The 27,997-nt window shown below is 37.4% G+C and overlaps 1 long non-coding RNA gene across 1 annotated transcript; it reads right to left on the bottom strand.

Moving 5' to 3' along the window:
• Positions 1 to 24,498, bottom strand: LOC108350866 (uncharacterized). Its single transcript, XR_001837824.3, has 5 exons — positions 24,413 to 24,498; positions 13,819 to 14,026; positions 2,222 to 2,291; positions 1,025 to 1,101; positions 1 to 114 (listed from the first exon to the last, which is right to left on the bottom strand). It is a non-coding gene; the product is annotated as an uncharacterized LOC108350866 (long non-coding RNA).
• Positions 24,499 to 27,997: the final 3,499 nt, after the last annotated feature.

The following is a 27,997-nucleotide window of genomic DNA, read 5'->3' as shown; positions in this document are numbered from 1 at the left end:
TCATTAGTGTTTCTGTTTTTATTTTTCCTTTTTTCAATTTTTCATAGTTTTATCAAATTTCTTGTACACAGTGAACGAGGAGAACTTTTGTATATTTTCAAAGAACTGGAAAACCTATAAATAAAAAAATTGAGCTATTATAGTGGTTCACCTTGAAAGTCAGTTTGATGGGACTTAGAATCACCATTGAAACAAAAATCTGGGCAAGCATGTGTGTGAAGGAATTTCTTGGTGAGGTTAAGTTAGGTGGGAGAACCTACCAAATACAGGTAGAACCATCCCATTGATGGTGATCTTCAAAGAAATGGAAGGACAATATAAGATAAACACTGCTTTCTGCTTCCAGGCATTGTATACACTGTGGCCAGATACTTGGTGTTTATGCCCGCTGTGCTTTTCTGCCACGATGGACTATATCCTTGAATAATAAGTTACAATAAAGTCTTCTGTGGTGAAGCTGATGATGTTTATCTCAGGTATTTTGTCACAAGGAGAAAGTAATTAGTATAGATACTATTCTAGCAGAATATTTTATATGCAGTAGGATGAAAAAATGATATTTTTCCCTTATGAGGTTCAACTATCTCTTCATTGTTTACTGTCTTCCCCTTTCCACTTAGGAGAAGAAGAGATATGCAAAAAGGGAAGCGCATAGCACTTATGAATCACTGGACTTGAACAAAGTACTATCAAGGATCATATGGACATGAGCAAAAGTGGCCTGGCACTGGATGATCAAACAGGACACTTGCTACCACTCATTCTCTTGTTGGATCTGCCTTTCTGTCCATATATATTATTACATCTTACATTATCCTGGCTTGTTTGTTTGTTTTTGTTTTTGCTTTTGTGTTTCAGCTTGACACAAACTTCAGTTACTTTGGAAGAGGGACTCCAAACTGAGGAAAAACTACATAAAATGGATCTTTTTTAAATGATCAATGTGAGAGGGCCCAGCCCACTATAGACTGTGCCATCTCTGAGGCAGATAGTCTTGAGTTATAAGAAATCAACATGAACAAACCCATAAGCTGCATTCTTCCATGATTTCTGCTTCAATTCCTGCCGTAAGTTTCTGCATTGACCTCCTTCCAAGACTGACTGTAAAGGGGAAGTGGAGTCAGATTAATCCTTTCCTCCCTAATTTGCTTTTTGCCACAGTATTTTTTTGTTATTTTGTTTGTTTATTAATTGGTTATTTTATTTAGTTACATTTCAAATATCCCTTTTTCCAGGTCTTACCTCTGCAACCCTTCCCCCATCCTATCTGCCCTCTCCTTTGCCTCTTAGAGGTTGCTTCCCCACCCACCTACCTACTCTGCTTTACTTCACTAGCATCCCCCTATGCTGGGGCAACGAGTCTCCACAGGACCAAGGACTTCCCCTCCTACTGATGCCAGATAAGGCCATCATCTGCTACATATGTAGCTGGGCCACTGTCCCAGTATTTTATCATAGCAATAGAAACATTACTAAGACCAAGTTCAAAAATCTCTGAGTTAAATATGTTAATGGTACATCAACAAATATAAAATGTATGAGAAAAATCCTTGATCTTGGAAATATTCCTGCATGATGTGACCCTAGAAAATTTATTTTTATGTTGTTGAGCATTGTAGAATAGACAATGTCTCAAGGATTATGAAACTATAAGTGAAAGATCGTGAATTTGTAACCCTTATGAACCAGGCTGAGATATCAGATAAGTCAATGCTATTGTCAGTATCAGTCATCATGTCCTGAGTTCTGTTTTCTTATGTCAAAAAAGGAGGATTCACATTCAAAGCCTAAGGTATACATACTACTTAAATCAAAGAGTGAGTGCCTATTACATCTTTCTTGAAATGGAAATGAATTTTTATTTTGTTTCTTTTTTTCTTTTTTCTTTTTTTTTCCTTTTTTTTTCCTTTTTTTTTTCCCAGAGCTGGGGACCGAACCCAGGGCCTTGCGCTTGCTAGGCAAGCGCTCTACCACTGAGCTAAATCCCCAACCCCTTTATTTTGTTTCTTAAATATACTGCTTCATAAAACAGGTCCATCAAAAGTAGATTGTGATCCGGGGTAACTTTTTTCAAAGTTTTACTCTTGAGTGAGCATTACTGAGTAAGAATTCAGCAGCAAACAGAAGTAGGCAAAGAGAGTAAGTGAATCACAACCTTCACAGCTAACATCCCCAAACACCCTCCATGTGAATTCAAAACCCTTCATCCAAGGTAACCCACCTGAAGTTTAACTTGTGATATAGCTTTTCTCTTGTATTTTCACTTTCATTCTTGAAACATTGAAGTGTCTCTGAAGGGAAACAAATAAAATGGCTTTGCCGGTTTCCAATAAAATGAGAGCAGTAGAGATGTTGCTTTTGAGAGTTCAAAATGTTTATGCCACCATGAGTCATGAAGGTTACAACATGTAATGCCATAAAGAACTGAAATTTTTGCTTGTTACACTTAATTGTTCCTTATTTCTTTTTCATGGCTTTTATGTTCCCTATGACACCTTAACCCCACTGTGGAAAGGCAGGTGATAAAACCTGATCTTACTTTCAAACTCAGCTGTTCTTGAGCCGGTTTGTGAATCTTCTTACCCCTGTTCTTACATAAGGACAAACTTCTAACCTTGGGCTAGAAATTGTGGGAAGAATTCTGCTTGGCTTCATAAGGAAATGTGGATAGGGTGAGAAAATTACCACCTAGCTGCAGAAGTAGTTAAGTAATGAGTGACTTTTGTCTTCAGGAGTCCAATCTATGAAACTCAACTTTAGCCTTGAGTCACCTATCGTTTCCACATTCACTGACTTCTGGTTACATGTTTTCTGCATACCTCCACACAAATGCCTTCACTTGCCAGAACACACACACACACACACACACACACACACACACACACAGAGAGAGAGAGAGAGAGAGAGAGAGAGAGAGAGAGAGAGAGAGATCAACTCCAAGGCCTGTCTAGTCACTCCTTTAAAGTAAAAAAAAAAAAGATAAAATGTGCTTTTCTTTATACACTTTTTACCACAACCCCCACCTCTGCCATCAGAGCCATCCATCAGAGTTCTTTTTCTTCTAAGTTTGTAAAGAAATAAGAATAAGAGTCCACCTCCTGGTCTTTAGAGAGTGAAACATGTATGGTTTCTTTTAATCCTCTTTAAACATTGGCCATTCCAAAGGAAGTTAAAAAAAATAGAGAAAAGAGTCTTTGAAGATTAAAGGGATATAACTAGGCAACCTGTCAACTTGGAGTAAAAAACCTGATAATTATAGAAGAACCATAATAGATAGTTCATCATTAACTATATGTAATAGTTTTCTAAATATCCTAAAATTCAGTGATTAGAAAACATGTTGCAATTATTTTTTTATCTTTATTAACTTGAGTATTTCTTATTTACATTTCTATTGTTATTCCCCTTCCCGGTTTCCAGGCCAACATCCCCCTAACCCCTCCCCCTCCCCTCCCCATCCTCCCCCTATTACCACCCTCCCCCCAACAATCATGTTCACTGGTAACTAATCACAGAAAAACACACATGGTATGCACTCATTGATAAGTGGATATTAGCCCAAATGCTTGAATTACCCTAGATGCACAGAACACATGAAACTCAAGAAGGATGACCAAAATGTAAATGCTTCACTCCTTCTTTAAAAGGGGAACAAGAATACCCTTGGCAGGGAATAGGGAGGCAAAGTTTAGAACAATTATTTTTTCTTGAAAAGTAAATAATGGGGTCTTCCTTCTGTCCCACAAATCTGCTGGTGCTCTGACCCCCTCCAATACCCAGAGACAGGTTAACTCCCAGAAGGTGCACAGGTAATCCCTCTCTCCAAATATTTAGCCTAACTGGGACCACCACAGGGTCCACTGGAGAAAGGAATTATCAGCCTTGCAGGAAACATACCATCCTTCTGGTTCACAACTGCCAATGGGGGCAGATCACGGTTCTAGCACTCCCTCACAAAGCTCACAACCAGAAATAGTTTTATTCCCAAGAGTTCTATCATAACCAGAATTGCAGGCTCACAGCAGGGATAGGCTCAGAGACAGCAAGGTCAGTTAACATGAGAGATAACTAGATGACGAGAAGCAAGGGCAAGAACATAAGCAACATAAATCAATGCCACTTGGCAACATCAGAACCCAGTTCTCCCACAACATCAAGTTCTAGATACCCTAACACATGGGAAAACTAAGATTTTTAACCTAAATCCCATCTCAAATAAATGATAGAGAACCTTAAGGAAGACATGAATAACTCCCTTTTTTAAAAAAAAGAAGACGAAGACAGAAGAACACAGGTTAACAGATAGAAACCCTTAAAAAGGACACACTTAAATCCCTTAAAGAACTACAGGAAAACACAAGCAAACTGATGAAGAAATTGAGGAAAAACATCTACAATGGAAAAATGGAAAATAAAATGGAAATGGAAACAATAAAGGAAACACAAAGGGAGGCAGCCCTGGACATGGAAAGACTAGGAAAGAGAGCAGGGATTAAAAATGCAAGCATCACCAACAGAATACAAGTGATATAAGAGAGAATTTCAGGCATAGAAAATACCATAGAGGATATTGAAACACCAGTCAAACAAAATACAAAGAGCAAAATCTTCTAAGCCAAAACATCAAGAAAATTCAGTACATAATGTATAGACCAAACCTAATAATAGTAGGAATAGAAGAGAGTGAAGATTCCTAGTTCAAAGGGCCAGAAAACATGTTCAACAAAATCATGGAAGAAAACATCTCTAACCCAAAGAAAGAGATGGCCATAAATATACAAGAAGCCTACAAAACACCAAATAGATTGGAACACAAAAAGAAATCACTCCCATCACATAATTACAGCACTATATAGACAGAACAAAGAAATAATTTTAAAAGCAGTAAGAAAAAATGCCTACTAACATATAAAGACAAATCTACAAGAATTACACTAACTTCTCAACAGAGACTCTAAAAGCCAGAAGATCTTGGACATGCAGACCATAAGAGAGCACAAATGATAGCCCAGACTACTCTACTCAGCAAACTCTGATTAACCATAGATGGAGAAAACAAGATGTTACATGTCAAAACCAAGCATAATCTTTCCATTAATATAGCCCTACAAAGGACGATAGAAGGAAAACTCCAACACAAGAGGAGAAATGACACCCAAGGGAAACCAAGTAATTAATCATCCCACAACAAACCCAGAAGAAGAGAACCACACAAACACAATACCACCTCTAACAACAAAAATAACAGGAAGCAACAATCATTGCTCCTTAATATCTCTCTAGATCACTGGAGTCAATTCACCAATTAAAAAACATAGCTATGTAAACAGAACCCAGCATTTTCATGCAAAAAGGAAATGCACCTCACTGACAATTACAGGCACTACCTCAGAGGAAAAGACTAGAAAATAATTTTCAAGTAAATGATCCCAAAAAACAAACTGGAGTTGCCATTCTAATATTCAATAAATTAGATTTCCAGCAAAAACTTATCAAAAGAGATGGGGAAGAACACTGCATACTCATCAAAGGAAAACCCACCAAGATGAACTCTCAATTCTGAACATCTAAACATCTATGCCCCAAATACAATGAAACCCAAATTTGTAAAATAGTATCACTAAAGCTCAAACACACATTGGTTCTTACATAATAATAATAATGGGAGATTTCAACATCCCACTCTCACTGATAGACAGATCATGGAAATAAAAACTAAACAGAGATACAATGAAACTAACAGAAGGTATGACCCAAATGGATTTAACAGGTATTTGCCATAAAACAAAAAAAAATATGCCTTCTTCTAAGCACCTCATGGAACCTTCTCTAAATTTGATCATGGAAACACCCAAAAAATCAAGCCTAAACAGATAAAAGAAGATTGAAATAACCCCATGCATTCTATCAAATCACCAAGGAATAAGGCTGGTTTTCAATAACAACAAAAACATCAGAAAGCCTTCATACTCATTGAAACTGAACAGCTCTCTGCTCAATAATAACTTGGTCAGAAAAGAAATAAAGAAATCAAAGACATGATAGAATTCAATAAAAATGAAGATATATCATTACCCAAATTTATAGGACACAATGAAAGCAGTGTTAAGAGGAAAATACATAACACTAAGTGCCTTCATAAAGACATTGAGAAGATCCAATACAAGCAACTTAAGAGCACACCTGAAAGCTCTAAAACAAAAAGAAGCAAACAAATCCAAAAGTAGACAGCAAGAAATAATCAAACTCAGGGCAGAAATCAACCAATTAGAAACAAAGGGAACAATACAAAGACTCAACAAAACCAAGAGGTGTTTCTCTGAGAAATCAGCAAGATCTATAAGCCCTTAGCCAAACTTAACTAACAGGCACAGACACAGTATCCAAATTAACAAAATCAGAAATGAAAAGGGAAACATAACAAGAGAAACTAAGGAAATTCAAAAAAAATAATCAGCTCTTACTACCAAAGCCTATACTCATCAAAACTGGAAAATTTAGATGAAATGAATGATGTCCTAGACAGATACCATGTCCCAATATTAAAGGAAGTTCAGATAAACTATCAAAACAGTACCATAACCCATAAGGAAATAGAAGCAGGCATTCATTAAAAGTCTCCCCAAAAAGCCAAGGGCCAGAAGGCTTTAGTGAAGAATTCTGCAAAGCCTTCAAAGAAGAATTAATACTAATACTCCTCAAACTATTCCACAAAATAGAAACAGAAGAAACACTACTTAATTCATTTTATGAAACCACAATTACTCTGATACCAAAGCCACACAAAGACCCAATAAGGAAAATTTCAGACCAATTTCCCATATGAATATTGATGAAAAATGTAAATAAAAAATCCAATTAAAAAAGAAAAAACTTCTCACAAACCAAATCCAAGAAAACATCAAAAAGATCATTTACCATGGTCAAGCAGGCTTCATCCCAGCAATGCAGGGACAGTTCAACATATGGAAATCCATCAACATAATCCACTATATAAGTAAACTAAAAAAAAATCACATTATTATCTCCTTATATGTTGAAAAAGCCTTCAACAAAATACAAAAATAAAATGTTAAAAGTTTTGGAAATATCAGGAATTCAAAGCACATACCTAAATATAATAAAAGCAATATACAGCAAGCCAATAGTCATCATCAAACTGAATGGAGAGAAAAGTGAAGCAATCCCACTAATACCAGAAACAAGACAAGACTGCCCACTCTCTCCCTAACTATTCAATATAGTGAACAAGGTTCTAGCTAGAGAAATTAGATAACAAAAGTTCAGAGGGATGCATATCAGAAAGAAAGAATTCAAAGTATCACTATTTGTGGATGATATGATACTACCGATAAGTGACCCCAAAAACTCCACCAGAGAACTCCTAGCGCTGATAAACAACTTCAGCAAAGTGGCTGGATATAAAGTTAACTCAAACAACAGTAGCCTTCCTCTACTCAAAGGATAAAATGGCTAAGAAAGAAATTAGAGAAATGACTCCATTCACAATACTCACAAATAATATTAAATACCTTGGTGTGACTCTAACCAAGCAAGTGAAAGATCTGTGTGACAAGAATTTCAGACCTCGGAAGATGGAAAGATTTCCCATGCTCATGGATGGGCAAGATTAATATAGTAAAAATAGATATCTAACCAAAAGCAATCTACAGATTCAACACAATCCCCGTCAAAATTCCAACTAAGTTATTCACAGAAATAGAAAGAACAATTCTCGACTTCATCTGGAATAACAACAACAACAAAATGAAACAAAACAAAAAAACAAACAAAAACAGGATAGTGAAAACAATTCTCAACCATAAAAGTACTTTTGGGTAATCACCATTCCTGAACTCAAGCTACACTACAGAGCAATAGTGATCAAACTACATGCCTTTAATACAGAGACAGGCAGGTAGACCAATGAAATAGAGTTGATAACCCAGAAATAAACGGACATTCCTACAGTTACCTTATCTTTGACAAAGAAGCCAAAGCTATCTAGTGGAAAAAAGCTTTTTCAACAAATGGTTCTGGTTCAAGTGGCAGTCGACTTATGGAAAAATGCAAATCAACCCATTCTTATCTCTTTGCACAAAACCCATGTTGAAGTGGATTAAGGACCTCTGCATAAAACCAGATACATCGAATCTATCAGAAGAGAAAGTGGAAAAGAACCTTGAACACATAGGCACAGGGGAAAAGTTCCTGAACAGAACACCAATGGCTTATGCTCTAAGATCAAGAATCAACAAATGGGACCTCATAAAATTGCAAAGCATCTTTAAGGCAAAGGGCACTGTCAATAGGACAAACAACAACCTACAGATTGGGAAAAGATCTTTACTAACCCTTCATTTGATAGAGGGCCAATATCCAATATATACAAAGAACTCAAGAAATTAGATTCCAAACAACCCAATTAAAAATGGGGTATAGTCCTAAACAAAAAAATTCTCCACTGAGGAATCTCAAATGGCTGAGAAACACCTAAAGAAATATGCAGCATCCATAGACATCAGGGAAATGCAAATCAAAACAACCCTGAGATTCGACCTCACACCAGTCAGAATGACTAAGATCAAAAACTCAGATGACAACAGATGCTGGCAAGAATGTGGAGAGAGAGGAACACTACTCCATTGTTTGTGGGATTGCAAACTGGTACAACCACTCTGGAAATTAGTCTGGAGGTACCTCAGAAAATTGGACATTTCACTACCTGAGGACCTGGCTTTACCACTTCTGGGCATATACCCAAAAGATGCTCCAACATATAACAAGGACATATGTTACACCATGTTCATAGCAGCCTTATTTATAATGGGGATGCTAGAGGGGTGAGGCAGGAGTTGGGGGTGGTGAGTGTCAGGAGCCATAATGGGACAAACTAATAACTAGCAGGTGATCTTCTTGAGATGGCCTGCTTCTGATTATTATATAAATGTGCCAGGTTTCCTCTTGTTGGCAAGGCCATAGGAGAGTTCATTTTAGGAAAGATTCCTGCTATTAATATGCTTTTCCTGTTATTATTAAACATATATAACAATCACTAAGTAATAGCCCACCCTTTGGAGCAGATCTCTGCAGATTAACGAAGATGTACTATCTTGTAATGATGCTATATATTCAAATAGATGACTTCTTAAGTCTTAAAGATGATCTTATAAAAATTCCTAAAATTACATCAGTGATTACTAAGCTCTTTTATAGTGGGACAGCTATTAGGTAGTTTTCTGATAGTCAAACCTGCGATGAGAACTCTGCCAGTCTCCCATGTGTCACCAGTTAATTGCTCTTAGATAGTAAGCAGACATTCTCCTATTCAGAGCACATGCCAAGAGGTTGTAAAACAATTAACCAAAGGTCATAAAAAGGGAACTGATGATTTATTACAGGTTCTAGGACAGAAGATGAAATATTGACTGGGTTTATCTATGCAAAATTTCACTAATAGTTATAGTTTTAAACCTTCAGTGAACCTGTGGGGCTGTGACAGGTGATGGATGTTTAGCCAGATAATTACTCCTGATGGGTAGACATGTAAACATTCTCTGTTGTAAACTTCCACTTTAATTTATGATTTGATTTTTTGTGTAAACTTACGATGAACTTGGTAACATGTGATCATGTATTCTGAAAGATGTATAAATACTGAGGACAAAGAGAAGAGAAAGAAATGTTTTTCCCCTTAAGAGAATTTTTTTGCCTTTTCCAGCTTAGAGTAGAAAATTTTCCTTCCCCACCTAGAAGAATTTTTTCCCTTTTCCCATTCAAGATCTTTGCCCTTTTCCCCCTTAGGTAGCTTTCATAGGAAACTTTTTACAACTTAGTAATAAACTCTATAGTCACTTTCAAAGTGTCCCATTTTTCTCCCTGCAATTTCCTACTAGCAGGCTGAAAGTTAGGGCTGCACAGTTCCTGCTGAGATAAAACAAAGGCCACATTACTTAATCCCACCTCCACATCCCCTGCTGTTAGGCTCTAGGTATCAATTGCCTAAGCCTTTTACCCTCAGATAGAGCAAGAAAGGTTTTAGAACTTTTAAGAATTCCGGAGATCCTCAGACCTTAAAACCATACCAGAGTCCTACTCTATGCCCTACCACTACCCACTCCAGGCCTGAAGACTCCAGCAGGTGAGCACCCTCTTAGTGGCAAAGAGGAGGGGGAAGGGTGGGGGTTTGCAGAGAGGAGACTGTGAATGGGAACAACATTCAAAATGTAAATAATTAATAAAAAGGGAAAAAATAAAAAATATCAACAGAAAAAAACAAACAAAAAGAAAGAAAAGTAAATTACAGAAGAAATTAACAAACATTGGCCTGTTTTCATTCATACTTTAAGACAAGGTTGTAAAATGTTACCTTTTCTAGCATGAGAATCAACACCTCAAGCTTATCTTCTGTGTGGTCTTATTTCCTTAAGCTTTCAGCACATTTGGAAAGTGTGAAGTGGTTTCACAGTATCTCTTCTAAACGTGATGACAGATTTCAAATAAATGCAATTTTTATATATATGTTTAGGCGATGTGTCAATGGGAGTCATTATTTATTTAGTACAATATACTTTGAGTTACTTCATTTTGCACATAGTGAAATTGGTGTTTTTATTTAATTTTCCATCACATTTTAAATTGACAAACTGTAAATGTTTATTAAAAGATGTTTTCTCATATACACACACTTTGAAGAAAAGATAAAACCTGAATAACTCAAGATGCACCTATCATAATCTCTTTTGAGGTGAAGACATAGAAAAGTAACACTCTTAAGCAATTTTCCAGTACGTAATACATCAGTACTAATGTAATAGGTACATAGATGGTTTGAATTTATTCCTGTCTGGCTAAAACTCTGCACTACCATCTGTAATTTTACTGCCCATGAACAGGCATTGTTCTATTGTGTAGTATCTGAATTTGACACTTTATACACATGATTAATAACCCACAGCATTTGCGTCTATCTTGCTTGACATAGCTTAATGCCCTGGGTTGAAAATAACCTTGTTATATATTCTTATGCTTTAATAATATTCCATTGTGTATAGTACTACATATTCCTTATTTGCTTTTCCATTCATATCCATTTACTTAGGTAATTTTGTCTTTTCTGACTAATGGACAGGAAGTGAAGATAACTGCTTGATATGCAGATGTGATTTTATTCCATGAAAAGATACTCATAATAGAAATTTCTGGATCACATGACAGGTTTGTGTTAGATTTTTCATAATGGTTATATCAAATTACATTTGCACCAATAATATATGAAGACTCGTTTGTCTAATTTTTTCTTAAGATCTTTAACTTTTATTTATGCATTTGTGTGGGGATTTATACCACATGACTGTAGTGCTCATGGGGGCCAGAAACAGTATCAGATCTTCTGTAGCCTGAGTTGTTGTTAGCCACATAATCTGGGTGCTCAGGTCCTCTGAAAGAACAGCCGGTTCTCTTACCCACTAAGCCATTTCTTCACACCAGGATTCCCTTTTGCCCACATTCTCACCAACAGTTCTCATCTCCTGGATTTTTCACAGTAGCTGTCCTAACATGTGTCAGTGATCTGAATTGCCCTGTGAATGAGACATGCTCAACATGTTTCCATTTACTGCTGGACACGTACATATTCTCTGAGGTAGTACTATGCTTTCCACTATTTTGCCATTTGTAAAATCAGGTTATTTGTTTTCTTGCTGTTGAGTTGTTGCAAACACCAATTTATTCTGAACATTATCCTCATATCGAATATCTGTTTCCAGAATGTTCCTTCCTGTTCCCTGGGCAGACTTTTGCTCTGCCAGCTGTTTCCTTTGCTGTGTGAAAGTGAATGTGCCTCAATGTTATTTATGTGTTTATATTGACTTTTGCTTCTGTTATGTGTAAAGATATCGATTATTTTTATGCCCATGTATTTTAACTTAGAATTTCTATTAGTGGGAATTTATCGCATCAGTATAACATAAAAATACAGCAAGACTTTTGGAACAGGACAGATAATGTTTTCCCTTTATGGTAATACATGTAACCCCCAAACAATGAAATTTAAAGGCTGTTGGATTAATTATGCTTGCTGCTCTGGAGACTACGTAAGTCCAGCTTGAAAGGTTCCACTGTCTCTTTTGATATCCATGGGCACTAGTACACATGGCATACACTCACACAGACACTTATATATAAATAAACTTTAAATCTATAAGCAATGATGAAATAGTCATTTTTCATAATTACATATTTTATAAGTCATGTTTAATACAATGCATATTTTACAGTTCATCGCAGCCCTATTTGTAATAGCCAGAAGCTGGAAAGAACCCAGATGCCTTTCAACAGAGGAATGGATACAGAAAATGTGGTACATCTACACAATGGAATATTACTCAGCTATCAAAAACAACGAGTTTATGAAATTCGTAGGCAAATGGTTGGAACTGGAAAATATCATCCTGAGTGAGCTAACCCAATCACAGAAAGACATACATGGTATGCACTCATTGATAAGTGGCTATTAGCCCAAATGCTTGAATTACCCTAGATCCCTAGAACAAACGAAACTCAAGACGGATGATCAAAATGTGAATGCTTCACTCCTTCTTTAAATGAGGAAAAAGAATACCCTTGGCAGGGAAGGGAGAGGCAAAGATTAAAACAGAGACTGAAGGAACACCCATTCAGAGCCTGCCCCACATGTGGCCCATACATATACAGCCACCCAATTAGACAAGATGGATGAAGCAAAGAAGTGCAGACTGACAGGAGCCGGATGTAGATCGCTCCTGAGAGACACAGCCAGAATACAGCAAATATAGAGGCGAATGCCAGCAGCAAACCACTGAACTGAGAATAGGTTCCCTATTGAAGGAATCAGAGAAAGAACTGGAAGAGCTTGAAGGGGCTCGAGACCCCAAAAGTCCAACAATGCCAAGCAACCAGAGCTTCCAGGGACTAAGCCACTACCTAAAGACTATACATGGACTGACCCTGGACTCTGACCCCATAGGTAGCAATGAATATCCTAGTAAGAGCACCAGTGGAAGGGGAAGCCCTGGGTCCTGCTAAGACTGAACCCCCAGTGAACTAGTCTATGGGGGGAGGGCGGCAATGGGGGGAGGGTTGGGAGGGGAACACCCATAAGGAAGGGGAGGGGGGAGGGGGATGTTTGCCCGGAAACCGGGAAAGGGAATAACACTCGAAATGTATATAAGAAATACTCAAGTTAATAAAAAAAATAAAAAAAAAAAAAGAAAGGTTCCACTGTCTCTTTTGATATCCATGGGCACTAGTACGCATGGCATACACTCACACAGACACTTATATATAAATAAACTTTAAATCTATAAGTAATGATGAAATAGTCATTTTTCATAATTACATATTTTATAAGTCATGTTTAATACAATGCATATTTTACAGGAAGAAAATGTAAATGAATGATTGATCATCATCTACCGACATTTATCTATAAACATATACACACACCAATGTATATTTGAATATTAGCATGTTAGCTTTTCATTCCTACTTAATTTTTTGTTGACATTTTAATATAATAACATTTCTACCTTCCCTCTCTTCCTTCCACGTTCTCCCATATGTCTCTCCTTGTTCTCTTTCAAATTAATGAACACTTTTAAAAAAAAGTAGTTTGCTTTAGAAAATTATAGCTTTATATTACTTGGTAATATTTTGCATTCTTTCTACTAAGCATCTAATGTGCTCGTTTTGTTTTGTTCTTCGAGTTTGTTCATTTCAGCTTCTGTTCAAGAGGTAATTAACCTTCAGGCCATGGGTTACCTTTGTTCTCTTACTTACATATTCTGCTTTAAACAAAAATGTAAAAGTGGAGAAATGCCACATATGAAGCCTTGAGCTGTAAGAGAAGCAAGTGTTCCTGGGTGTCAAGTGCCCCACTCTCTTGCTTTGAAACAAACCATCACAATCATGTGGAATCACTTCCTCTGTTGATGGAGGTCCTTCGCCCTTCCTCTGGTGATAAAGGTGTCTTGGCAGCTTAGGGAATCTGGTGAGACACAACAGAGAACAAGCAGCTAAGACAGAAATTTTCCAGCGTATATTTCAAGGAGCACACTGCTCTACAGAATGTAAGAATATATGCATAAGAAGAGACAGCTTTAAAATAAAGTATTTGTCACACATGAACACCCAAGATAATGTATCCTATGAGCATAATCTGGGAGTGTCAACGAAAGGGTACTAATAATATAAAGCCTTTCATTCCTTAACTAATCCCCAAATTGAATTTGAGCTTATAGCAATTGTCAAAATACTGTAATGAAACAAGAGAAAACTAAGAGTTACAAACCTGTTATTTAAGAAATTAATACAAAGGGGAGGGGTATTTGGCTAATTTAGTAAAGTACTTGCGTGAAATCAGAAGGACATGTCTTTAATCCTTTACAATACACTTCAAAAGCCTGTGTGGTCCGATATATACATGCAAACCCAGCATTGTGGGGCTGGACAGGCAAATGCATCTGCACATACACATGCACACTGCACACACACACACACACACACACACACACACACACACACGGCAGAGGGATGGAGAGAAAAAGAGAGAGGCAGACACACACAGAGTGAGAGGGAAAGGGAGGGAGGGAGGGAGGGAGAGAGAGAGAGAGAGAGAGAGAGAGAGAGAGAGAGAGAGAGAGAGAACCAAAAAAGACACATATACATGGAGGAGTAAACTCAATAAGATAACAAGGAATATATCAATCATTTGTCATAGTTGGTAGGAATGAAGCACAATTCTGGTTATATTTCCTAATGTCCTATAACATGGTTTTCAATGAAAAGACTTAATAGAAAATATTTTTAGAAAAATATTATTTTTTAATACTGAAATGAGCAAGAGCCCCTTACAATGACCTTTTGTTGGCTCAGACTTCAATATGATAACATAATTTCAACTACTCCCTGTCTAATGAATGAATTAGAGAAATTCTTACAGAAGTCCTCCAAAGCCAACCTTCTGTGATCTCCACTGACATCTGCACAGTAAGGACCATTAGTTCTCAAACCTGTTGGGACTGGGGCCTTCCCTCTCTAGGTGTCCTCAGCTCAGAGCAAGGGGAGTTCGAAGCTGGGCCTTCTGATTTCCAACCCCAGTTCACAGCCATCCTTCAGCTGTAGAATGGGGACCTCTTAACAGGAGATACCTATCTCTACAAGTCTGCTTTAATTGTACCATGCATTTGATGAGACATACTGTCCTATACTGTTACTTTTTGCATGTTTTATTTGGGGATTTTGAGCCCATTCACAATGTGGATTCAAAGACTTTGAAAAGAGTCTACCCCTTGGGAATCCTGGGGAATGTTTCAATGTTTGTGTTACGCTCTTTTAAATTCATACAAATTCATTTTTATTTGATTTATTAAATGTGGTTTGTGCTTTGTTTAAGTAGCATGTTTTAATATGATAAATAGGACAGCACTATATTCAGTGATCAACCCTTCCTATAAGTTATTGCTGTTGGTTATGGCTTGTTGGTTGCTTGTTTAGTGGCTTCACTTAACTTTTGTTTCAATTTTATCATCATTTGAGAAATGGGTATATGGATATAATGTGGTTTGATCAAACATACCCCCAATGCCTCATTTATATCCACTACTTTTCTTCCAAACTTTTCATATGTGCTCTCTGTCTCTCTGTCTCTCTCTGTGTGTCTCTCTTTGTGTCTCTCTGTATCTCTCTGTATCTCTGTCTCTGTCTCTGTCTCTCCCTCTCCCTCTCCCTCTCCCCTCTCCCTCTCCTTCTCCCTCTCCCCTCTCTCTGCTTCTGTTTTTAAATTCATTTTGTCTGTTTAGTGTAGATCTATAACCAAACAGTGCTCTGGACACTTGCAGGGCTGCTGCACACATGAATTCACAGCATCTGTGACTACAGACACAGCTCAGCACAGTATCAAGCCAGCCAAAATCCTGGCACGAATGGTGGAAGAGCTCATAAAATGCCACTCCTAGCTTGGCACTATGGTTTCTTAGAGTGGCAGAATCAGGTTTATTTCAAGATATGGTTCCTGAAAGATTATATGTATTCCTAACAGATGCCCCTATACCTTATGCATTCTATAGTCCTTCTTGTAAATGACCACTGATAGCTATTCTATTTGCTTCATGGTTAAATATTTTCAGGAGAACTTTTGTAAACCAAATGGAATCAAATGAAAAAGAAAAGAAAGAAAAGAATCCCTACCCAGGTTTTACAGCTTGGCTCTTTGTTTGGACATTCCTGACACTTAGATAAGTCATTTACAAGTTGCTTTGACTCTATAGTCCTGTTTGCATAGAGTTAACAAGAGATTAAATCTTGTGATCTTCTCAGACATTTTGTGATGGTTATAGAGTTTTGCACATATATGTCCTTTTTTCTCTAGTGTACACTTGAATTCTGGAAAAGCCTTTATCCTTAGTGTAGGCACTCCCCTAGCCCTGCCTTTCCTGAAATTCTAGGTTATTTCTTCTGTGGAATGTTCTCCTTGGGGTAATCCTTAGAAGTTCCCATTAAATGCCCCAGGGAGCTTTAAGCCCAAGAGTACCATGAGCCAAACTTTTAAAAGTCAACCCTGTTCACGGTCCTACATTCTGGAGAGATGCTACACATGGTATTCATCTCAGATATGGACCCTGGACAGACAAAGTAGAGTTAATGCTAAAGTCCAACTTGATGATTAGTGAGTTTTATTGGGGTCACTTATAGGAAAAATAGGTTAATTATAAGAGCAGAGATAATTCAAAGACAATTGCATCACCAAAGCTTACCCCAATAGCTGGGAACCTGGAACACACTGAACAATCTGCAGGCAGCTCACAGGCTGGAGAATGTTTCTCCAAGTGGCTCAGTTTGTCTAAACTATTTCCAGGTCAAACACAGAATCTGTGTTGGAACACCAATTTATCAGGCCAAATATATTATATTCAATGAGAAGTGAAAGAAAAGATTGATCCAATGGGAACATAAAGAATGATATGAAGCTCTAGTTAGTTTCCTGAACTCTTCGGTGTAGTAAAATCTTTATAAAGTGGGAAAGGTTTAGTAGATCTCAGTGACTCAGTCCACCATGCCAAGAGAGTTAGCAGAGTGAAAATGCAATCCATAGGAGAGTCTAAAAGCATGGCAAGCAGCTTATACATTTGGATAGAAATGGCTCCCCTAGGCTCTTATATTTGAATGCTTAGTCATCAGGAAGAGTGGTGCTACTTGGGGAGGATGAGGGGGTGTAGCTTTGCTGGAGGGGATGGGACCTTGTTGGAGGAAGTGTATTACTAAGGGTGGGCTTTAAGATTTTACAAGCCCCAGACAAACCCAGTGGCTATCTCTTCCTGCTGCCTGCAGATCTAGATGTAGAACTCTCAGCTTCTTCTCCAATGCCGTGTCTGCCTGCATTTCACCACGCTCCCTGCCATAATGATAATGAACTAAGCTTCTGAACCTGTAAGACAGCCTCCACTGAACTGTTTCCTTCTATAAGAATTACCTTGGTCATTGTGTTTCTTCACAGTAATAGAACACTGACCAGACATTATACCTACCTGTCTTATAGTCCTACTGGTGCTGTGCCAAATAAAATTAAAAAAAAGCCAAAATGTTCATTACATTTATGAAATAGGCCATAATGTTATTTAAGTAAAAACTTGTGGATTGCTGGCCCAAGGAGCCCCTAAGACCCCACAAACCACTAAAGCCATTAATTACTAGTACTGTTGATAATATACCACAACTAGATGATAAGACAATGGTGCAAACCAGATAGTTGTAGGTAATTCTTTGAATGTAGAACATATAGAAATTAAGCTAGAACTGAATGGGAAATTTCCACCCTCCTGGCTGGCTTTTGTACTACCTGAAGGGGCCATACAGGCTGGTGATAGAGAACTGTCACCAGCATTCCTGCTTGACTATGAAGTCCAGATGCTAAAATACTGACATGCCAAGCAGAATGTATTTGCTTGTGCATTTGTGGATCAGTTATCATGGGTTAAAACCAACAGCCTTTCAGTTAGACTTAGAAAGGAATTTAAATATTTAAGCCTGGACAAAGGCTTTAGGCTGGGGAAATCATAGGTCTCAATAGAAAAGCAATTTCTATCCTTTTACTAAATGGGTGTGATGTGTGTGTCTGTCAAACTGCCTTCTAATATTTGTGTTTACACCTATAGTTCACCATTGTTGTCATAACCACTGGTGAGGTCCCTCTTAAAAGGTAACTACAACACATGGCCTAATTGGAGCCATAAGTGGACATCTGTAGTAACCCCCTCCAAGGCTCAGGGATCATTGCTAAGCAAATGGCTGAAAGAATGTAGGACCTGGAGGAAGGACTAGGGTACTGTACACCAGCTTTTCTCTATCTCTAAAGACCCTGCCACAAATATAAACTGCTTTTTCATAGCCACTGCTGATCTGCAGGTACAGGAGAGACAAAACCAAAACTTTCAGATACCTCAGGACACTCGATAAATACAGCAACTTCAGTTTAACCTGAACATTCAAGTGGGTATTATAAGCTTCTGTCATGCCTCCACAAAATTAATTCTGATATTTTGGGGAGTTCATTGTTTACTTTTATAGGGGATAAGCCCTGGAGTTCCCCATGAAGACACTTCTGGTGAAGTTATTCTTCCTCACAGCTTTTGATTTGATTATTTTGAGATTTTGTTTATTCTATATGCATGGCTGTTTGCCTGAAAGCCTGCCTGTGCACCACATACATGCAGTGCCCACAAAGGCCGGAAAAGGGGATGGGTCCCTGGAACTAGAGTTACAGGATGGTTGTGAGATAATCTCTCAGTACTGGGAATCAAACTCTCAGGTCCTCTGGAAGGGCACCCAGTGCCCTTAAATGTTGTACCATCTCTGCAGAACCTATAATCTGATAGTTTTTAATTAATAGTTCTCTTTTTAATGATATTTTCCCAACATGGTAAAGGCTTATTTCATACTGCTTCATTATGTACAAACTAAATAAATAGAAGACTTAATTCCTTCCTCGACTTAGCACCTTAATCCTACAACAACGCATTTCTGGGGAAAAGCAAACAAATAAAACAACATCAAAATAAAACACACAAATCAACAACAACAAAACAGTAACTGTTGTTGATTGCCTTGAAGACATTATTGATCATTTAGATGGAACTGAGATTCTTTTTTAATTCACATCTGTGAAAGACATTTATTTAGGAGTGATTATAAATTTTAAGTATACAATTATTTTTTATTAATTTTATTTTGAGAATTTTATACACGAACATTGCATCTATATACATTCCTGCCCTCCCTCTCCATTCAACTCCTGAGTCCCCCTCTGAAACTTATGAATTGATTTTAAAGTACATTTAGTGTATCTGTATGTGTCTATGCATGCTCATATGATATATTTGTTTAGATGTACATGCCCTGGTATGTGTATGTGTGCAGAGGTCAGAGGACAACTTTGCAGAATCAGGTCTGGGTACCATGCAGGAAGAGCCTTTACCCAGCAGGCCATCTCATGGGCCCTAAACTGAAAGAGTTTTGATGGAAATTTTTTCAAGGCAAGCATCACCAACTCCCCATAAAACAACAAAATTAATGATCTAAGTAAGCATCTGGGTAGATAGGAAGTCTAGCTATTGGGAGCATGAACACAGATCTCTTTTGCAATATCAAAGACATCAATTTCTAGTTTAATTACGTGAAGTAAATGATCTAATTTTATGACTTCACATCTTCCTGTCTTCGAAGTAATTATAACATTTATATAGTTCTTTGAGCCAGGCACTGATTTAAGTGTTTTACATATATTAACTTACTTAAACTTCACATCAATGCAAAAAGTGAACCAAAGCATGAACAAAAGAAAGAAAAGAAAAGAAAACTGCTGTTAATAAATACCTTGATTTGCTCCCCACTTTCTCCTGAAAGGCTGTTAGCCACCAGCCTGAGCTGAGAGAGGGAGCAGAGGTGGACAGCAGGGTTCAAACAGCAGTTGTGAGTATGGCGAGAATGACCTCTGGAGACTGCTGCAGCGAGACACATCTACTTCATCTTTTGAGGGGTAGGATGTATAAGGCTTTTTTAAGGGTATGGGTGGAGAGGGCTATGAAGTCTGGCCATAATATAATATCTAATTATCATGCAGGTGGGAAGGATTGATTAGTCATAGTACAGCACCTAATTATCATCTGGGTAGGAAGCCAGAGTGAAAGGTGTGCCGAGTTATGCAACCTTACAGAGAGCTCTGTACAAGGTCACTTTTCAGACAAGGCCAGCCGCCTGTATTCAGAGACACTCTCCAGACAAACATGGCAGAGACAGAAGTCCTGCTGAGAAAGATAGTCCCTTATTTTGCACCAAGCTCAAAAAGTCATCCAGTCATGACTGTGGCTTCAAAGGTAATGTTAAAGTAGAAATTCAACCCAAAATATTTCTAAGATCCTCTGCACTCTGTAATATCTACTTATAGGATGATATACATCTTTTAAAAATTATTTTCTGAGGATGGCCTCTGCATCTGTGGAGAGGAGTTGCTTGGTCCTGTGGAGGCTTGATGGCTCAGAGAAGGGGGATGGTAGAGTTGTGAGGCATAAGTGGGTGGGTGCAATGGGGAGCACCCTCTTAGAGGCAAAGGGAGGGGATGGAGTGGGACTCGTGGAGGAGAGACCAGGAAAGGGGATAACATTTGAAATGTAAAACAAATATAATGATTAATAAGTTTTAAAAAATTACTTTTCTTTTTAATTATGTGTAGTTCTATGTGAACATGTGCATGTAGAGCCCAGAAGAGGAAGTTGCATATGCAAGACTTATAGTTGCTAGACATTCTGAGCTTTCTGACCTGGGTGCTTGGAACTCAACTCCTGCCCTCTGAAAGAAATGAGTTCTTATTACAGGTGAGCCCTGACATCCATCATTTAGAATTATTTTGAGGATTATATAATGTGTGGCAAGGACAAAAAGTGAAGTACATTGTGTCCCAAAGCATAAGCTCTTAAGATTGCACAATGATAGATATCCAGTGTCCAATGGGCCCTCTCCAACCCATGGAGATTCCACAGAATAGATCTGGTTAGTAAGCAAGTACTGATAAAAAAACAGAACAAAACAAAACAAAACAATTTCTTTCTATAACATCAAAAAGAGTAAATATTGCAGTTTTGCTGTCATATCCCTTCTCACTGCTGAACTCAGGCTTATGTAAAAATGTAAATAGTGTTCTTCTATTGTAGTAATTAAAAGTTGAGTCATCACAAAACTAATGGGAAAAGGAAGGCATTCCATGAGGTAACTAGAACCCACAAAACACTAGAAGAAGGACAGATAAGCAATCATAATCCTATTAATAATTATGATACAACCTATACATTTTGTCCTGTTTTCTTCTATTAGAGTCTTTCCATGATGTCATTATGTGAAGTAATACTTACAGTGATCTGGATATTTTAGTGGCTTAGTAACTTTTAAACACACATTGTACTGCAGATTATACCATAGAAAGCAGAAGAAAAAAGGTAAACAGAGATGTAACAATAATGAATCTATGTCACTAGAGTAAGTTACTGTTAATCTATATCTGACTCTGATAACAATATATATATATACATACATGCATACATACATATGTGGTTATATAAACACACACATATAGCAGTAATCAAAGAAAAATAAAATTAAAAATTTATAAAGATAAAAAAAAGAAAAATTTGGGTGCAAGGTGAATTGCATCGATACTATGTTAAATTGAATGGATGAAACAAGCCAACCACAGACCCCACATTACCAAACTGGATTTCAAAGTATTGTCCCAACTATATATTGTTTAAGAAAATGAGCGTTACACTCAAATACAAATAAAGGGAAATGAAATATTATCAATAGGATGAATTCCCAAAGAAAGTTTTAATGTATATATTGGTATAAAGCTAATATAGTCATAAAACAAAATTGGTACTCCAGGTGTAAGCTAACCTCTCAGAAAGCAGGACCCAGAATACACATGATAAATACATGTATATCTAGCAGCAGATGAACAAGCCTAAGAAGCCATGAGAATGAAAGAAAATGAACCATTCAGTGAGAACAGTTAGCCAACCCAAGATCTTCTTTATATTCTACGATTTTATTTTATGAGTATGGATGTTTTCCCCACATATATGTTAATGCATACCTGGTGCCCATGGGGAACAGTTCCAGATCCCTAGGAACTGGAGTTATTGATAGCTGTGAGCTGCCATGTGTATGCTGGGTCTCAAACCCAGACCCTCTGCAATAACTGCCAGTCTTCTCACTGACTGAGCCATCCTCCAGTCCTCAGATTTCACTTTTAATAATAGATGGAACAAGTGAAGCAAGAGTTTCACAAAAACGCATAAGACAGAAATACCAGGCACCATATATAATCTTTTCAAGTACAGCAGGAGTCTTCCTTAGGAGAGACAGTTATATTAAGCTACAAACATGCATAAGTACTGGATACAATATAATAATCAAACTTTTGTCTTCTTATCATAATTAAATGAAAATATAAATCAAGAACAAAAATAAATTCAGAAACTCAAAGCCATGTCAAAATTAAGCAAATCACTGACAATGAATGGCACAAAAAGGAATTGTAGATAGATAGATAGATAGATAGATAGATAGATAGATAGATAGATAGATAGATAGACAGACAATATTGTATATAAAATATATACATGAAAATATTTGAAGATGCAAACTCATGTACAGATCTCACTTCATTTTCTTAAGACTCCAACTGCATCGTGGGATTTTTTGTATAGCCCTAATTACCATCTAAGAGTTCAATATCCAAATACTAGCCATGTGCAAACCCAGAAGTTTGGTTTATAGAACATGAAGAAGGCCTTATCCATGTTACAGCACTTGGTTCTCAAGCTTTTAAACACAGACTGAATTATACCAGGAACTTTCATGGTGGACCTCCCTATCATGTGACTTGAAGAATCTACTGCTCCTAATTTTTCTCTGCTCTACCTTCCTACTTCTCTTCCTTCTATTCACTCTGTGTGTGTGTGTGTGTGTGTGTGTGTGTGTGTGTGTGTGTACTCTCACTAATGCAACAATGTAATAAAAAATGTGAAGACAGTATGAGATTTATTTCTATAGTGCAAGATTAATTTAGTATGTGAATTTAATTAACATAATAAGTGATGTCAATACAAATCAAGTCACAGGATCATCTCCAAAGAGACTGAAAATACATTTGACAACAAATATCCAATACTCTTTCACATAAAAGCTTGCTTATGTTTTGAATACAAATAGGTCCCATAGGGTCATGTGTTTGAATGATTTGTCCTGAGTTAGAATTAGTAGATGTGGCTTTGCTAGAGAAAATATACCCCTGGAAATGGGCTTTAAAGTTTCAAAAATCTGTGACAGGGTGCCCTTACCCACCTAACCCTCTTACCTATTGTTCAGGGACATGCCTACTTCATGCCATGGTGATCATAAACTAACCCTCTAAAGCTGTAAGCAAAATTATTTCTTTTTCACAACAATGAAGCAGAAACTAAGACTGATGTTGGTAAAGGGAATGAGGTATTACTGACAGGCTTGGCCACACTGTTGGAGGAATATAGAAGACTGTGGAACTTTGGACTAGAAAAGCAGTTGAACAATTTAAGTGGAGCATAATGGACCATTTTAGTGGGAGCATGGAAGGCAATATTGCTGAAGGAAATGTGAACTGTGGGGGACCAGCTGAAAAGGTTTCAAAGGGAAGAATATTAGCAGCCAATATAAAGACCATTCTTGTAATAGTTTGGTTGGGAATGTAGCTGCAATTTGCCCTTATCCTAAAAATCTGCCTGAGGCTAAATTGAAGAGTTTTAGAGTAATGTTATTAGCAAAGGAGATTTTAAGACAATTTAGTTTGACTTTGTCACTACAATGAAGAACAGCAAGCTGGGCAAAGGAAATATAAAATGTACAATCTGAGAAGAAAAGGACAATGGAATAGTGGGGCCAAGTCCTTTGCTTAAACAAATGAAAAGTTTGAAGAAGGATCTGGTGTTAAATGGAATAAAGGAAGTATTGCCCTCAGGGCATTGCCCCACCCACGTAACTGTGCAACCTGAGAAAGGAAAAGGCCAAAACAGTGGAAAGTTGTTTTACAAATGGAGTTCAAGGAGGCAGACAGTGTATAACCCCTGTAGCAGAGCTTTGTCCATGTGTGTATAGCTTTGGAGTCAAGAAGGATACGGGAAAGGTTTTGTGGAATCTTCCTCTATAGTTAAGGAAAGCTTCAGAGGCCAGACATGGCATGGTAATCCCTGTGTGGAGGCCCAGAGAGGCCATTGCTTGAAGGTGGTAAGGTGAAGCCTGCATTGCAATGAGACCCCGAGATGATAGAGATTTCAGAAAAATAGAATACCTGCCAAGCAGAGCCGCAGACTGGGTATGGAACCAACCCAAGAGAGAGAATTGGGTCGTAGATAACAGAGCTGAAAAGATCTGGAGTGCTTTGACATCACACAAGACACAGAATGTAGAGTTTTCCTTGGTTTTTTTCATCTTGCTTTGGTCCATTGTTCCCAAGCGACTCCCTTTATTTTCCCTTTCGGATGGTATTATATATTCTGTGCCATTGTATGTTGGAAAGATGCAATTTGCCTTTTGATTTTACAGATTACATGTAAGAGATTGCCTTGAGTCTCAGAAGAGACTTTGGACATTAACACAGTGTTGGTCTGTGAAGGACCCTTTAACATTAAGATGGAACTCATTTTGCATGATGTTGTGGCTACAAGCCTTTTGGGCCAAGGAGTGGCGTGTGGTGGTTTGAATGAGAATGGGGATGGCCCCATAGCGTCTATATTTGAATGCCTGGCCACCCTCTCCTCCCACCCACAGTTAGTGGACCTGTTTGGGAAGGATTAGTAGGTGCAGCCTTGCTAGAAGAGGAGCTGTCTTCCTGAAGGACATATGTCCCTAGGAAGGAACTTGGAGGTGTCAAGAGCCCATGCCTAGTGGCATGGCTTTCTCTCTTCCAGAGGCTTATGGGTCACCGTGTGAAATCCTTAGCTACTGTTTCAGCATGGTACCTATCTGCTTCCTGCTGTAATGACCAGGAGATAACTGTCTCAAACTTGAAGCAAGGCCCCAAATCAATGCTTTTCTTTATCACAGTCTCCTGACCAGTAGCTCTTCACAGCAACAGAACAGTAACTAAGACAAATAGCTTCCACCATGGTAAAGTATAAGCATAATTGCAATTATATAAGAGTACATTAAATATATAATATTTATACATGTCTATATAATATATTTAATATGTATATATAACATTTATATGTATTATATTATTTATAATGTATATATTAGAATTATGTAATGAGAGATGACACAGAAGCGAAGAGTGTTTTCTCCTCTTCCAGAAGACCCAAGTTCTACTTCCACCACCCATTTCTGCAGTTCACAACCATCTGTGACTACAGTTTCAGAGGATTCTATGCTATCATCTGACCTCCACAGGCACTCACACTCATATGTACATATATACAGGCATAATTTACATAAATGCATACATAGCTTACTATGCATCTTAATGGAAAATAATGGTTACTTTCTGCTGAATTTATTGTTCCTAGTCAGAGAAATTGTAGAAAGAAAGAAAGAAGGAAAGAAAGAAAGAAAGAAAGAAAAGAAGAAAGAAGTATCAGGATCTAAAAGAAAGAAACAAAATTAACCCAGAAAATTACACAATGTAAAAAGTCCTGAAGAACAGCTAAAATGTTAAAATCAGTAACTAATTTAATATATATACATATATATCCTACAATCTGCTTGCTAAATTAGTTGCTTATTTAAATATATATCTAATATATGTAAATATATAACATATATGATATATAAAGTATATGATTAATCATAATTATACATATTTGATATAAAGGATCAGGATAAAATTAAGAAACCAAACATTGAACTTCCTCACTGCTCCAGGGCTGTCTTCAGGAGTCAGCATCATGACTAAAGACATCAAGAGTCAAATACTACTCTGCCAGCCACTTCCCACACCAGAACCAGAGCAGGAACTGCTAGCAGAACTGTAAGGACTCCAAGGTGAAGCGATAACTCCCTGTGCAAGTGGTACCTGTGTGTGTGTGTAAGTCTCTCTGCCCCATATCTGGGTCTCAGTCTGAGACAGCAGTTAGGAAGAGGGTGCATGTCCTAAAAGATTAACATGACTCTATCCTGCCTCTTCTTTATCCTCTGTCATTTTTCCTGATAGTAAAGAGACACCTGGGCACATGGTGGGACCTTAAATTATTATACAACTACCAATAAAATTTTACTAAGAAAAACTAAAAAGAAACAAATTGCAGGTATAATAAAAATAATAAATAATAAATTATTTTAAGGATAATCTTAACAGAGTAAATAATTTGTATGTTGAAAACTGGAAAGTTTTGTAAAAAATCAACTAGTTGTGTTTTAATAAACTTTACTAAGACATGTAAATATACAAACACACACACACATGCACATACACATGCATTTCTTCATTCTATCAATTAAATTATTTAACAGCAAGGAATTTTGTGAAAAATGGCTGCATTCTACATTTTATGAGAAAGAAAGTCATGTGATCAAAATGAAGACCTGTGTTTATAACAATGAAGCATATCAAAAAATCTAGAATTTAATTCACCATGTCAGTACATCTCCCAGTAAGCACATTTGAAATTGTTTGATCTACAAACTGAGAAACAGGGCAATAGTAAAATACGACCTATCTGTTAAGGTATGAGTCCATCCTCATATAGATAAAGAAAACCGGGTCAATATGTTTTTGAATAAATACTAAGAAGTGAAATAGAAGGCATAGGTGAATTAGGAAATTTTAGTTTGACAATCAGAGAGAGTAATGATTTATTTAAATGGTTGAATGCTAAAATAGTGAATAGAATTTTTATGAAGAATGGGACATTTATAAGGTCTCATGGTACCTCCTCCCAAAATATGCATTAGTTATGAGTAACAGAAAATTAAATGGACTGAGGAGAAACATGACACTGAATGACACAAATTAAGACTTTCAATATAAAACATCTAATTGAATTTTGTCTAAAGGATGGTCATTCACATGACTTTGCTACCAAATGCCTAATAGGACTAGGTGGTTTTATATGTGATTCTTACTAAGACTTACCCCTGAATTAAATGTGTTCATGCAGTTACCTTATAATCTGCACTTGCCAAGATGCAGCTTTGTCTCTTCCAGCTCTTCGCTGAACAACTTGAAAACATTTATTTATATATCATGATTAAGTTCTGGATTCAGTCCTCAGATATGAAAATCCAAACAAACCCCAAATCCTTCAAACTAAAAAAAAAAAAAAAATCAATGAGGAATCACTCTAAATTCTTTTTATGTTCAGAAAGGAAGTATGAACTTGCATGATTTGTTTTTTTTAATTGAATTTATTGTGAACATTTAAAAGAAAATTTAATTATTTCTTATTCATGCTAAGCAAGCACTGACCTAGAATTCCAACCCTCTCTTCACTTTCTATTTTGACACAGGACCCACTAAGAAACCCATTGATTTAGAGCAGCTCTACTGTAGGTAGGCCATGAACTTGAAACCTTCTGGGTGTGTACACACACACACACACACACACACACACACACACACACGGCATTATGGCATGGGGCACACACATACACTACCAACATCTGGGCATCAAGCCAGAAGTTCAAGGCCATCCAGGATACATATTGAAGCATTGTCCAAAAAGATGAACACAGAAGCAGATGTTCCCCAGGAACCTAAAGGATCTGCCTCCTCTTGGGAAAGACATGAGGCAGATAAATATCCCTTCCATCCTTCTTCCGCTCCTCCTCATTGTTTGTGCCTGTGGTTCTCGGGGCCCAGAACAGGATCCTCTCTACCTTCCCACTGCTCCATGCTTGCAGTACTAAGGCTCTGCTTTCTCCCCTCACCCTGTCCCTT

Source organism: Rattus norvegicus, chromosome 4, assembly GCF_036323735.1.
Source record: "Rattus norvegicus strain BN/NHsdMcwi chromosome 4, GRCr8, whole genome shotgun sequence".
Taxonomy (NCBI): domain Eukaryota; kingdom Metazoa; phylum Chordata; class Mammalia; order Rodentia; family Muridae; genus Rattus; species Rattus norvegicus.
This window is presented reverse-complemented; position numbering and strand designations above follow the sequence as displayed.